This window comes from Triticum urartu, chromosome 3A (genome assembly GCF_056163025.1).
Source record: "Triticum urartu cultivar PI428250 chromosome 3A, HENAU_Tu73, whole genome shotgun sequence".
In the NCBI taxonomy this organism is placed as follows: domain Eukaryota; kingdom Viridiplantae; phylum Streptophyta; class Magnoliopsida; order Poales; family Poaceae; genus Triticum; species Triticum urartu.
The window spans coordinates 635,952,381-635,968,135 of NC_141875.1; the positions used below are offsets into that span (position 1 = coordinate 635,952,381).

The 15,755-nt window shown below is 43.6% G+C and overlaps 1 non-coding gene across 1 annotated transcript; it reads left to right on the forward strand.

Annotated features, from left to right (window-relative positions):
* Window positions 1-6,424: 6,424 nt before the first annotated feature.
* TRNAD-GUC (transfer RNA aspartic acid (anticodon GUC)) lies at window positions 6,425-6,498 on the forward strand. The gene has a single exon. It is a non-coding gene; the product is annotated as a tRNA-Asp (tRNA).
* Window positions 6,499-15,755: the final 9,257 nt, after the last annotated feature.

Sequence of the window (15,755 nt, forward strand, 5' to 3'; positions counted from 1 at the left end):
TGATCAGATTCAGCTGACCTCAGAGGGGACTGAGATGGTGGAGAATAGCCACCAAGGAGAGTGGCAGAAGACATCATATCCAAGGACCAAGAGAGCAGCAAATAAGATGAAATGTAAGTCACCAGTCAAAGCCATGAGGAAGAGCTCAAGGATTCAGGACACTGGGCTGACCATCCAGGAGAAGGCGACACAGAGGGTATCACAAAAGAATCTGGAAGGTAATCCCTCTTGCTCCAAAAAAGCTTTTGCTATCCTAAATGCTGTCCCTAATACATATTATTATGAGATTGCTTCCAAAAAGTAATATGAAACTAAAAGGATCCAATGAAGAACCGGGGAATAGCTTATATCCAGTCCTTCTCTATGACTTGCCGAATAGACTTATTCGCAGCCATACACTGTCTTATTTAAAAGAGTCCCCTGTCTCGTGAACGATCGAACTTGGTAAACTTTGAAATAATCGTTTAGATAGCATTAGCCGCTTTTCTTCCTTTTCTCTGCCAGTCTTTCAAGTTCTCACCCTCCCAGAAAAGAAGGGAAAGTCTTCTTACTAGCTAGCTTTTATATCTCGCGAATAGGGAGTTAAGGAGTGTAACTATAACCTATTTGTCACAAAGTTCAATACTCTCTAGAGGAGGTAAATCAATGGATACGGGTACGCCTGGTTGAAGCAGCCCCTACACTTCTATGGGTTGTTCCAGCCTCTGCTAGTGGGTGGTTTTTCATTTCTACAATAGGTGCTTGGTTCAAAAAAAGCTTATGAGTTGAGTTCGTCCTCAGCTACGGATTGGGGGCAGCATTCTCAGATTACTTGACTTGCTGCTAGCTTAGAGGAGAGAAAAAAAATCCCGCTTTCATTTACCTTTAAGTCTGAGAGAAGGCTTTTTCTTTCTATTAAAAGATCACAAATCAGAGGGGTGATCAGTCCTCTTTCAATCCTTCATCTTCTTATGAGTAGCCGCCACAGGGGGTCCTCAGTCTGAATCCTCCACTAGCATTGGACCAACAGTCAGTCTAGCTCTCGCTCTTATCCAATTTCCTTATCCTTTCAGGGCAAGGTCGGGGTAGTAGGAAAATACAATTTCTTTTGTTGCATGCGGACCCGCTTGTGAGACTGAAGAAATTGAAGCTAAATGACAATCTTAACCTACTTGCTTACAGGATCCTTAAGAAACTGTGGACTTTTGCACCTTTCTGTCTAGCTTGAGTTATCTTTTAGTTCTCTCCCCTCGGCAAAGTGGATAGGAAAGAGTCTTGCTTCCATTCCACTAGCCAAGAATAAGGAGAGTGACTTTCTCTTTTGAACCTCTTAAGCTGACTTGAAAAAAAAAGTGGTACACCCCTCAGAGATATAGGGACCGCCATGCTCGTCCACTTTCTTGATAAACGACTCGATGCATTTTCTCTTCCTTGCCGCTGAGACTGAGACATATCAAAAAGATCTATTACCGAATGATTCCCCGCTCTGAAATTTTTTCTATTTGGAGCTTCTTCCAAAGAGGTTGGGATTCTAGTTTCAATTGGATGTGTCCCGGTAAGATCGTTAACGACTGATATACTGCCTGAGACAGGGCATGCTCTCCCCTCTGCGTATCGAGAGAAAGAAACAACTTCCTGATTCCAGTTTCTTTCATTTATACCTACGATATCCACGCTAAAGATGAAAACTTTTGCAGTTCATATCAGCCTGAATGAGGAAGTAGAGTCAGTTTCGTCCATAAACTGGGCCGAAGATCTGACAGAGGTTGACTTGCTGGCTTGTGAGTTGCCAGCTCCGTAGTTGATTGCTAACCATAGGATAGTGACAGCCAATATTCCTATTCCTGCTTGTGTGCTTGTTTGCTATTCTTCCTGTTCCTGTTACGAGACGACCTCGGCTCAAGCTGACCCCACACCGAAAGTCGTCAAGCAGTCTTGGGCTCCATCAATCAGTGAGGAGGAAACCAAAACCTGTTGGAGTTCCCCGCCATCACCTCGCCTAGATCCGGGGGTTCATACCCTCCTGTAGCAGAGATGTAAGTCGCAAAGGCTACTTGCCTGCCGAGGGGGGAGAACTACCTAGTATCAAATTCACAAAGCAGCACATTTAGTAGTTGACATCTTTCTTTCTCGTTTTCATCGGAAAGGAGAGTTTTCACGTTAAGCAAGAAGAGCTACGAGTTGGAGGGCTATTTCACCGACCGTCACTTCTCCTTTGTATCTGCCGAAGACGCAAGTAGCCCAACGACAGGCTTGTGTGGAGTTGAATGACAACACGCAGAGGTCTTTTGGCGAAACTGGGGGCTCTTTGTCTAAAGGAAGGGCAAAGTCAACAGGCCAATCCCAGTTTCAGAATTGGAAGAAGCAGTAGGAGGTTCACCATCAGAAAGGCATGGGACAACAAACTCTCTTAAAGCTTTCTTCGAATAAGTCTTTCGCTTGACTTGGCTCAACGGCTTTAGTTCAGTAAATGCTTTCGTATGAAGCTTGAGTCAAGTCTAGTCTCATGCAGTGAAGATCGTCAAGCAATCATTGCTCGTCTCTCCGAAACCTATTGATAAGGAACGCGTTCAAGTGTATGGAATAATCAAACCTTTCACGTATTTGTTAACATAGCGTTGGACGATTGATTCCTCTCTTTCTCCATGGCCTGCTTCCCATAACTGGCCTTACTAAAACTTACGAAATGCTAATTTGACCTAAATTTCCGGTTAACTGCTGACTTTCTTTGCTAGCTCACCCGAAACTCTGTCTTCAGGAGGAAAGCTTGCTTGAGTACCTTACTTGAAAACAAACCGCTTGAGCTGTAACCGAAACAGAAAGGTTTGATGAGCCGCTGCTTGCTCTCTAACTGCTCTTACCGCTTCTTCTTCTTGACCTCTGCTCACTGCTGCCAATGCTGTGACTGCCGCCCCTATCTCTAAAGCTGCGGATTACAGCTCCTGATTCAAGCAGTTTTTTTTTCTGAAGTATGAGTCTTGTTTGTGACATTCAATTCCAGAATGAACATTCAAAGGAAAAGTAGTATGGGACGCTGCTTGCTATTACTGACTGCGGCTGCCGACCGAAGAACTGAAGATCTTCAATCTATGTTTGAGTGCTCTTGCGAAAGAAAATAATTTCGAATGAAAAAATGACTTCAAAAATAGGATAGGATCGCGGATTCCATATATTTTTATAGAAAGAAAGATACTGTACTCCGCATCTTTACACCGAATCCTTAAAAGCCATTTAATGCCTTCTTGCCTGCCTTCAGTTCATGCCTTCAGGCCGGCCTGCTCTTGCCTATGAATGAGATGCCTACTTCCCATTAAGTCAAAATACCTCATAGACATACATATTTTTAAGAATACTTAGTTAGTTAAAGAGAAAGATGGCTTTTGACAATTTTTTTAGTCCCCTCATTCCCGAGCAAGAAAACGGATGCGCTAACGCGCAACGGCTTTCGCGCTAGTTGCTCAATCCGTTGCTTGTTCGGAAGAATCCGCAAATGAATATGCTTTATTTCCTCTCGGACAGGCCCTCTTTTTTCATTCGAATGTACATCTTTTTCGGTAATGATCATCTACAACTGAAAGACTGACGTCTTCCTCTACTCGATCCTTAGTTATACAATCTCCCTCCACCTCAATTTTTATGATCCTCATAGCCTTTTTTATTCGCGTCCTCCCCCTGGATCTATTCCTGCCGCGTCCACGTCCTCTGCCTCCAGCAACTAGAGCTGCATCATCTTGTTCATTATTGAGAATAGGCCTCTTCTCACACCGTACCAGTTCTTTTTGCAGTTGAATCTTCCCGTTCTGGCTTATTGAGTGTATAGATTCTTTTTGAAATGCAATCTATTCCCACGTCACTCTTCTCATAACATATCCTGTTCTCCTCACTTTGATTCTGGATTCACCGGTTGATTTAAGACGGGGTTCTATGCTTTCTAGCCCCATTTGACAAAAGTGAGCTTCCCCTATCTCTTTTGTAGGAATCAGATAGCAATGCTCATTCGTGAATAGCATTTCATGCTTCCGCTACTTCGTCGGAGAGATCCATGGAAACTCAAAAAAGAAAAGCGGACGGCATTGTTCATACGATAGCCGGAAAAGTAAGTTCTCCCGCCGGCTATTCAAAAAAGAAAGACTTACTTATTCATAAACTTCCTTTTATCGAGCATAATAGCTCTTATACGCTTGTACAGAGGAGTATAAAACAATGTATATATATATATAGGTGTTTAGTATCCTACAAAAACATTAACATCCAAAGCACCGTAAGCTTGCTTTCTCTCCCGCTGACAGACAAAGAAAAGGTTTTTTTAGACTTTTCTATGGTAGGCCTACGCTAGTGGAATATCTTTTTTGTTTGTATTCTAGCTTAGCTCTCTCTCTATTCTTTGCTTAAGCTATCGTGTCGTGTAGATGGATGGCATCTCCCTATTCCCACATCCCCGGATATGATTAATGCATGGAAGCTAAGGAATTGGGTCATTCTTCAGCCCAAGATGCAAGCATTTGGACTCCATCCGAATATGGCAGTTGAACTCTTATAATAGGCTTGGCTCTGGAAAATGGGCTTATCTTGGGCAAAAAAACGCAAATAAAGAAGAGCTTCTTGTTTCCAAGCGGAACTCGAATGGGCTGCTAGCAGATTTGTTGGGGATGGCAAGTTAACACCGTGGGTAGGCTTGCCTTTCACTCGCTCTGGCACATTTTGGCGGAACGTCAACGTTATATATAGTGGAATTCTAGAGGTAAGTTAATGTTTTCAAAAATCCAAATGGAAAAGGATTTGCAAAAATATGCAGATTAGAAGCTAGTATCTCCAGTTTTATGAGAGAAAGAAGAGGAAGAATCGGCGAACATCCTAAAAAATGGTACTTTTGTCTCAATCCGATCAAAAACAAACATATTCTATTGTGTGTTGACCACCGGGAAACGAATGGATTAAGATGAAGACGGACGGTTCAATTAGCGAGCATGGGAAGGCTTGTGGAGGTTTAGCAATAAAAAGGGGATATATGCGTTCTCTCAAGCAGTTAAGAACAAGACCATACTCGAAGTCGAGCTCTTTTGCATCTGAACATGTATTCAAATAGCAGCTGAAAAGGAGTGTCAGAGGATTTGGATTGATTCGGATTCCCTAACGTAAGACATGGTCTACTCTCAAGATCCCAAAGTCCGCAGCTAAGGAAAGCCCCTTCTTCATAAGATCAAGAAAGTACGAGCGTCTTTCGAAGATTGGAAAATCTCCCATACTTGGAGAGAAGCAAACCAACCGGCCGATTTGCAATTGACTATGCTTAGTAGTTGACATCTTTGGTCTTCACATTTTCCCTTCCATTTTGTAAAGTTAGTAGAAGAGGATAGATCCGGTAAATTGACGAATGTCAATCTTCATTTTTGTAGATTAATACACTGGTAGGGGTCGATCAGGCAAATCCCAAAGCTGACCCCCGAACAGCTGCCGGACTGCTCTACTGATCTTCTCTCTCTTCAGAAAAACGGAACCTTCTCAAAGACTCCCTTTGCACTGAGAACACAATTCAGAACCCTCCTTCTCACAAGAAGGCAAACCTTGTACGTTGATCGAATCTTCTTTCGCATCCAGAAGAGAGGCTGTGGGCTATCCGAGAGAGTGGTTCAGGTGACTACCGGAGTCATTGATTAAGCAGGTCAGATGGGCTTAGTAGGGCTCGAACCTACAATATCACCGTTATGAGCGGTACGTTTCAACCAATTAAACTATAAGCCCAATCGGATCTCTACATGCCGGGAAGAGCGGACAGAAAGAGGAGACCTTTGCTCTATCTCCTTCTTCCTCTTCCCGGGGCCCCGGAGGGGTTCTTTGGCAAGCCCTATTAAAGAAGCTAAGTGACTTTCGTCACTCAAGTAGTGAGTTTGAGAGTGACCGTTAGGGCGACCACTTGTACTTCTAGGCCTTGGCGACCTATATGTTACGCAACACAGCTTCACTCGATTCAGTAAATCAATAGTTCAAACCAGCCCACTAATAGCTTAGATAGTGGCCCTTCCACTTTGGTATAGTTGACCCTACCTATTGACTCAAGGTTCATAGGAAGGGGGAACCCAGACGTAGTGGGATGTAGGCTTCAGTTGTTTTGGTACTTTTTCACTACGTCTTATTATTTGTTTTGTAACCGGCTTTTCACCGGCAGGTCAGTAGGCCTTTTAGAAGGCGAACAAACGAAAGTTCTCCGCGGGCACTAGCGCTATCTTGTTCGCTTTTGTCAACTGAAGTCGCGCGTAGCGCCAACTAACTGATAGCTGATAGAGCGCGGAGCCCCTTCTCTAAGCGAGCAGAGCCATTTCTTTCTACTGTCGTCAAAAGAAAAAGAAAAGTACTAAAGGCGAAGGGCATTCTGTTGTACAGCTACTTTGGTATAGTTACAAAGGTAACCGGTAGGTGACTGTTGAATCGACAGTAGTTACGAAAGGGGGAAATAGCTCAGTTGGTTAGAGTGCTGGTCTGTCACGCCAGAAGTCGCGGGTTCGAACCCCGTTTTCCCCGCCCGATCTTCCTCTTCCTGCCCGACTCATTTTGAAAACACTGGAAGCTGCTGATCCCAGCGTAGCATTCAAGACAATTGTTCCTTCTTCGGTCTCCCTCCACCCCCTTCGTTTGTTGTGGGTCTCACCGCAGGCACTTACTTAATGAATGAGTGAAGATCTTCCTTCCCCCCTTGTGTCTTACCAAGGACTGAGTTCCCACTTGTGGCGAAAAAAAAAGTATACCATCCCACCCGGCCCGGGGGGTTAAGGTTCCTCTCGGAGACTGCCAGTCTACAAGAAGCTGGCAGAGCTTTAGCCATTGGACCACATCCATCCATCCTCCTACCTAAAGACGCCTTTTCTTGTTCGTTCTTCGAATTACGCTAGTGGAGACTAATTCCTTCCGGCTAATGAAGATACTACCCCAGTCTTCCCATTCATTCCCAGTGGATCCTTCTTATCCCTTTTCATTGAACGAACCAAGTTCACCTATACGAGAGTGAGGAATAGAAATCCTACAATCAACTTCCCACTTTTGATGTCCCGTTTGACGATTCTGCTGCGTCTTTAGAAAAAAAAAAGGAGAAGGACAGGGGTCGCTAGTCAGAAAAGCTATAACTATCAATTCGAATTCTGAATGAATCAAATCTCCCCAAGTAGGATTCGAACCTACGACCAGTCAGTTAACAGCCGACCGCTCTACCACTGAGCTACTGAGGAAGAACGGACTTAAGGAAGCTGACTCTCGTTCTTTGGCCCAACCAACCGCAGACCAAAAATCCTAAAAGTGCGTCACTTTTTCTCTTTCACATACACCGGGAGAAAGGGTGACGATAGCAATCCCCTTTGCCTCCCCGGCCGGGGCAGGACAAGGGGGGCGGCGGTCAACCATCAACTCTCGATATGCATATTGATCAATCGATCTCCGCGTCCTGCCAGTTCGCTAAGTAGACTCACTCTACCGAGGGGCAACTAAGGTTGGTTCCTGCCAATTCCCTTGCTGATCAGCCTTGGAATTGGCAAGTATGAGAGAGGACTCTCTCTGTCTCTCCGAGTTTCAACTACTAAGTGAAGTTAAGTAGCACTTCAGCTATTCTAAATGTGAATAGATTCCGATCAAGCAAGCAGGAGAAGGTGGTCCTTTCATCTCTCTGTCTGCTCCATGCTCTATAAAGGATCATGAGCAGGTTTAATGCTAGAAAAAACGAGATCTGCCTAATCATTTCGGTAGATGAAGTAGTGGGAGGTCACGAAGGAAGTAAGGGGGCATGTTAAGTTGATAATTTCGAACATTGTAGCATCCTTTTGACGGTTGGGCTTTGAGTTGAGAACTTTTAAGAACTCTTAATATGAAAATACACATTCTAAAATGACGCATCGAGCGAGACCATTCTGTTTCATTGTGAATGAAAGACGTTTTCGACCAACAACATCTACTCATATCCAGCTTCGTGTCATTTTTGAACACTGCGATCAGCAAGAAGCAAGCGGGGGAGAGTCAAGTCAAGTACAACACAGGACTGACGGGGTGGGGCGCGCCAAAGCAACCCGGGACCCCGGAGGGGTCACTACAAAAGCGCTGGCGCCTTCTTTTGAAGGTGAAAAACTACGCTAGCTAAGAAAAAGAAAAGGGCTGCGCTAATGGCAAGGAGCAAGAAAAGGGCAGCTAGCTCGAAATCCGATAAATCGAATACCTCCTGGCTTCAGTTATGAGAGAGAACTCCAAGGCAGGATAAAGACTGAGTTGGATTCAGCCGCGTGGGGAATGAAACAACATTCATGGAATGAGTTGAGGCAAAACCTCCAGCTCTTTTTGAGAGTCAGGGGCTTTAAAAGCGCTTTAAAAAGGGCTGTCTGCATTACTGGATTCACTATATCAAATTGTAGTAAAAACAAGGGGCCACGTAGACTATTCTGAGGTGGTATGCTAAATCCATGATCAACTGATGTAGCTAGTGTGACTAAAGCAGCAGCTATTGGCTTAACTGGTTCTAAACTCTCCCACCCGATAAAGGAATTGAAAGACTACCCCGGGCCACGTAGACTATTCCCTTCCGCGGACATTCTTTTCTAGAAGGAAAGTAGCAAAGCCGAACGCAAATACACATGCAAATTGCGTCGACTACCTCATCACTGTCCAAAATGGGGGATACCGCTATTCATACATGGATGGACGAGGGACTCCGCTGACAACATCAGTAGATGACTTTTCTCGCGGAATGCTATTAACGTTGGAAAAAAACACAGCTCTCAAACTCACCCTCCGGGTGATAGGTAGAAGCATTAGTACCTAACGGAGCGGTATCTAACCAAAAAGGGAGGTGATGTTCTTTTTAGAAACAGGATGGAGCATGGCTTCCTTTCTTCTTAGATACATTTCATTCATTCCATTTCTCTATAGTTTACACCAGAACATCTTGCTAATCCTGACAGATCTCGAAAAGGGTGGGGGCACTAGAACCAAATCTACATACACATCGAAACTTCCTATCTCAGCCAAGCTAGCACCTTCATCCCACCAATGCATTGTACGACTCTCCACCCCCTTTTCCTCCCTCATGAAATCCGAATTTCCCGCAATGAAATTCGATTTCGTTCATGTCGGCGGTTGGCAAAACGGCCCTGAGATCCGGGACTGGTAAAACATGGGTGCCCAATTTGCTTTTCCGTGCTCCGCCTTAGTGCCCTTATGAAGGCGGCGGGGAGTCCTTAGCCTTTGAACCAAACTCTAGGGAACGCTCAATTGCCTGACGTCTCAACTGCAATGGTGAACTCAGTGACATACACTGAAATGGATTGCATCTATTGTTCCAAACAAGGCTGATATTAGCATAAAAGCCCTTCCATGCAATTTCTTGCTTCGCTCTACAGACGAAAGTGCCGGATAGTCAATGGTAACCAGAAGATCTATGGTTTTCGAGAGAAGGTAATTGGAAAAACGATTCATTCCTTTGCTTTCTTTCAGATATCTATTCAATAAGATGATCTGACCTTACCTGAAAACTAGATTCATGAAGAAGCCCAAAAAGTGCCGGGCTTAGTGCAGCCCAGTTCCTAGCCAGTGTGGGGTTCTGCCATGGATATTCGGTCCACTCCAGAATTCCATTCATTTTTCAAACGTAACTCGATTGACTCAATTCACAAACGGCAAGGAAGTCAAAAGTGACGCTTACAGGTCGTACGACAATTGCTTCTCTTCCGGGACTACATACATCTTTTCTTTAACAACTACCATACAAGCTATTCGCTTAATACATGCTAGTAGGTAGGCTGGTGGTGGAGTATTTATTTGCGTATTTTTTTGGTCTGTCTGTATTTCGGTTTTGGGATGGTGCGAATCCATCTATCCACCATTCTTTTATCTTTCAGTAGTGTCAACCTCAGTTCTGGTTCTTTATCTTGGAATACTCTCCGTTGTCCTGGAAGCAATGCTTGAAAGAAAGCGTAAGGAAGCGTCAAATCAGTATGATGTATTGGCAAAGCCAGTAAGAAGGGAATCGAAAGTAGATAGGGACTCCCACTGTAGATGTGGTTTTATACCTTGATGAATTGGTACCTTATAGCATAGCGAATTTACTTTTCTTTCAAAAGGATATATCAACCTGTAGTGAAACCGGGCCACCGAGCTTGCTTTTACCACTCTTACAGCTCTCTCTCTTCTTTTTTATGGGTAGTTTGGCCAGAAAGAGAAAGAGGAATGTACCCATTTCTATTTATCCATTCTCATAGAAAGTACCAAAAATGTTTTTGAATGTATGGAGCAGGCGTATGAGTTGATATCTTCAAGAGTCAAATCCTTTTCTTGCCCACCCAGCCATAAAAGAAAAAAATCGTTACGAGCGGTCTTAAACCCTCACCTCAATCTCAAAAATGGAATTGAAAAGCTCCAATTTAAATAATGGTACCGGGGAAATACCCAGGGAAGAATCATTCTTTGAATCATCCAGATCTATCAGCGAATTCAATAAAAAACGGACTGATCCTCGGAATACACCATCATCTTTCGAAGTGCGCAGTCAATATTATGTTATATTCAAAGAAACAAGTCAAAGAGTAAAGGCTTCGCCCTTCAATACCACACTTCCAATCGAAATTCCTACGAGATTGACGTTCGAAGAAAAAGACATGGTTTGATAGAAACTTTAAGTGGGTATCAAATAAACTGGAATGAATGGTATCAATTTCTTCTTTTCTATACTGAATCTGCTTCGGTATCTCTTTCTTCCTTCCCTTCTGTAAACCAAGCAGTGACTAGCCTCTGGCACTCACTTTCCAAAGCACCAATTGACTTGCTTTCAGAACAACCCTGATCAGTTATACCTGAAATACCACCCGTACGTAGTACGCCATTCCCAACGCGGAGCGCCTTTATTTTCGTATTGAACTCCGCTAGGAAGAAAAAGTTAGACCGTAGCCTTGTCGAACAACCTCGTTTCTCGCTTTTGTCGATTGACTCGTGGGACTCTACTGAATTCCAGCATGGGTGTGGTAGATTACTGACGTGAAGCCGGACCTCTATGAGTGCTCTACATGGCCGGATCAAAGCTCCAAATCGTAATGTCGCGGCATACATAATCAGAAAATAGGATTCGTGAGAGCGTTTTCTTTAGCTGTTCCTTAAGAAAGCTATCGACTTAACCGCTTGTGTTAAACATATAGATTGTCCTATTCTCTCTTTTTTTTCTCAAATGACCTATTTCACATAACCGATGTTGATTACAGATTTTGCCTTGCGTCACATTATCGTGGTGATCAATTCCTTTCGTGGATCGATTGAAATAACCGATTTTGGTGTATTAATTCAAGATAGGTAATTTTCCTCAAGGTCATAAAGATCGGTCATCTAGCGTGGACTTCTGACTCTAAGTGGAAAGTCTTTCTCATCTACCTCTTCCATCCAAAACCGTTTTTCCGCATTTTTTTCTGCCAAGTTACTTAAATCTATATCGGAGCTATAGGATCGGTAGACCCGTAAGCGAAGATGGTTCGCTCCCACATAAAGAGACGGATATTCGATGTGTTTAGCATAGTGACACTTTTTTTGGTGCCGAAACAGCCCCAATCCCTTTGGTCATTTCGCTTTTCGTGCCGGCCTGTATTCGGAGTTTCTTGGATTTGCGGTGCCTGAATGCCTTTCTCCTTCTTTTTGGTGACGTCGGATGCCCGCCTTTGGCGCTCAGAAGTGGATTCTCCTTCAAAGAGGGCTTTTCCCCTAAGAAAGGGACATGGTTGTACTGGATTTCTAGTCCTATAGTGGAAGAGCAGATAGGATCACACCTACACGTAAGTTCGTTCGTTGGGTTAGTGGCCACCCGCACTCCAACCTATCTATATGGCAACAAAGCGAATGACAAGGCCAAAGTAGCTGACTCTTATCGCTAACTTGACTCGGTCTAAGGGCGAGCTTGAATACAACTCACAGAACGACTCCTCCAGGGGCCTTCAGGCACTCAAACAGATAGTGAGACAGACACCATCTATAGAACTTGAATGACAATACACCCATATATTCTAGCTAACAATCAGAAACTGTATCCAAATGGAGGGGACACTCTTCCTTCAGAAAGATGCCTTCGAAAGAAAAGCTCTTCCCCTCAACGACACAGCACATTTTCTCAAATGTTCCACGTTTCTCACCATATCCTCATAGGGCTGAAGCACAAGAAAGAGGATTACTTGGTTACCTTGCTTCCCTCGCCTAGGACAGTAGAAGGATCTGTGGCCGAAGGCGCCACAAACGAAGCGGGTCGCCTCTTTTCTGCAGATCTCCGCAAGATGACCCTTCTCCCCGCAACGATAGCACATAACGTTTTTCCCATGCTTGCGCGGTGAGGAGGACGAGGCCTTGAGAAGCTTTTCCACCATTTTTCCCCTTTGGCATTTGGATCCATGTTTTCTTTAACGATCTCCGTGATAGTAAAGGTTTTTTTGGTAGCCTTTGCTTTTGACGGCGATGAAAGAAAGAGAACCCCTCCTATCTTTTGATCGTGGTCAAAATCCTATCCAAGTCCCCTTTTTTCAGATCTTTCTCCTGGTTTTGATCATCACCGTTCACCTACTTGTTACGGAGATCCCGACCAATGCACAATCCAGATTTTTTTAGCTTTTTTTCTCCCATCCCATCTTGGACGGGCCCAGAAGCTTTTCTCATGTTTGAATGGAGGTCTTCCGCAAATGAATTTCCATATAGGAATTCTATAATGTGCCTGCAGATATTGATTGAAAGCTTGTTTCAATTGAACGAGGATGTGAACGAGAAGGCAACAAAAGGGAGCTTGGAGCAAGAGGAGTCATTTAGTAGTTCACGAAAAAAGGCATAGTAGAGAAAGTCTGAGGAGCAGGAAAATTTGGTCACGTAGATCTTCTATTTCGCCGGAATTCGTTGATTGCTCCGTACTCATTTACAATGGAAAAACTCCTGTTCGTTGTAAGATCACTGAAGGAAAGGTTGGTCATAAATTTGGAGAGTTTGCTTTTACACGGAGACGAAGACCCTATCGAACAAATAGAGGAAAGGGGAAAAAGTAAAGTCTAAGCGACATATGGATCAATAAGGAAATCCAATTTCGGTAATCCGAATCCCATATAGGTCTTTTCTTCATACTCGACCAGCCCTAGGTTGGGGATAATGAATTTTTCGAATCTTGTTGGGAGATGCTTCGCTCCGAGTCCGACTGGGACGGAATGGGGGACCCAGGCCCTTCAATGCCTCCCTCCGGATCCACTAACTCGGAAGAGCTATTCAAAGCTTTTCTGGCTGACTGTGAGGACGCCTCTGCATCCCGGGAGCAGACCGCTCCCCCGGAAGCTGTGGTCAGTCAAGAGCGGCATCCGAATCCCGCTCCAATGCCTGGAGTGGCAGCGGAAGCTGAACAGAACCCTCCTTCTTTTGATTGGGAGGGACGACCTAAATCCTGTGGTCAGTTCGGACAGGGGCATTACAAACGAGCTATGCTCTATGATTTCGCTTTGTTTACACGGGTGAGTGACCTACACCTTCCAATCTATGGTTTCACCCGCGAGGTAGAACTTTCTCTAAAGCTTCTTCGCTCCGTAATACACTTGCGCCTTCCTTTATAACCATGCACTCCCACTACTTCTTTAGGACATGGCTGACTTGCTTATCACAAGTCGTCTCCCGAAAAGGCAAATATCGAGACTGAGATGCTGCTTGGAGTCTTCATTCTCTAGGGCAGAGCTCACTACCACTCATTATCGGAGGGAGACGTAATAATACTGAGCTATTCTTCGATTTCCTTGCTTGCAAGATCAAAAACTGGGTATCGAACAAAGAAATCTGCTCACGGTACCTCTTACCTCAAAAATTCTATTGGATCTGGGATCAGAAGAATTCCAATTTGAATGTGCTCATATCCAACTACCCGAAGGGACGATATCAGGAAAAGCAAAAGGTGCATGGGCGGTTTCAAGTTGTTTTGGTTGCGCAGCTTTCGATCACTGTGTCAGCCGAGCTCTAACGCTTCTATAAAGTGAGAAATCATGGTACCTTCACGTCTACCTTTCCCAAGGGCTAGTTCAATTCCAGAGAAATGCAAGCAATCGTACGGGACTCCCGCCGCCTGCTAGGCTCACTATACCAATTTAAGTTCCTCCAAAGTATTTTCATCATCGGTATCAGCAGAGTCACAAGATAAGGGATAAAGATAGTAGCCCATAGCTCCTTTATCAATTTCCTTCTGAAACTTATCAGGGTCTAACAATGTTGGAGAAGTAGTATTGCTGCTGTCAGAAAGAATAATGGTTTCTTGCCCATTGTGACAAATACTCATTGTTCTGGCCTTCCAATCTAAATTGATTGGACTGTGACGATATAGCCAATCATAACCCAGTATAACATCATTGCTTTCCAATTTCAGTAGCTTGAAGGTGTCTTGAAATGTGTGCCCTTTAATAAGTAGTATCTGCAGTGTAAGCTCCAGTAGTTAATTGACCTCCTCCAGCCACTTTGACAGTAAACAAATGTTTCTGACTCTCATATCAGTGAAGCCCACACCACCATAATCTTTAGGGGTGCATAGGTGTTCCCATCTGACCATGTGAAATTGATTCTTCTTACTCCCAGTAGAAGTGATTTATTATTGTATCAACTTTTTTCTGTATTTTGACAGGCAAAGTGTAGCAACCCAGAAGGTACATAGGGACATTTGATAAACATGCATTGATCAATATATCTCTTCCTCCATAAGAGAAATGTTTGCATTGCCAAGAGTCCAACTTCTTTTCTACCTTTTAATGAAAAAAAATCATTAGAAGAGATCTTGTCTTTGCTGATTGGTAATCCCAGATATTATATTTTATTGGAAATTTGCCTATCTCACAGTTATATCAGCTACCCTCTGCTCCTCCTCTACACTCAACCCTACTGTGAAAATATCACTCTTCAAGTAATTGACTTTCATGCCAGACATTTCCTCTAAACAGTAGAGAAGGAATTAGAATCCAGTAATAGACTCCATGTCATTATGCAAAAAAAGCAAAGTATCAGAAGCATATTGCAAATGACTAATCCCCCCTGGTATCAGATGTGGTACCAAACCTCTAATCACACCTGCTTCCTTAGCTCTATCCAGAATTGCAGATAGTGCATCACCTACTAGGTGAAAAAGCAAAGGAGAAAGAGGATCTCCTTGCCTCAAACCTCTGAAAGTAGAGAAATATTCTCGCCAATCTCCATTCATATTCACACACACTTTGCCTCCTTCCACTGCTTGTCTAATCCAATCTATCCACCTGTCAGGGAAGTTTTTCCTATGCATTACCTCTGCCAAGAAAGGCCACTGAACTCTATCATAAGCTTTTTCAAAGTCCAACTGAAGCAAAATTCCTTCAGAGTGAGAGGTTTTCAACTCATGCAAAACTTCATGAAGAATTACACATCCATCCAAAATGTACCTCCCAGGAATAAATCCAGTCTGAAGAGAGCTGATTACTTGTCGAGCCAGAGGAGTAAATCTAAGTGTCAGAGCTTTGGTAATAGCTTTAAACATAACATTTAGAACACATATGGGTCTATACTGTAGGATACTATTAGCATCCTTAATCTTTGGCAGTAGAGAAATGACACCATAGTTTAGTCTGGACAAGTTCAACCTGCCATGATACAGCTCCTGAAGCATTTATATTAGTATATCTCTCAACTGGGGCCAAAAAGCTCTAAAAAGCTAACAGAGAAGCCATCTGGACCTGGAGCAGTATTTGGTTTCATGCTTTTCACCACCTTGTCTATCTCTTCACTCATGAAGTTAATACAAGTGA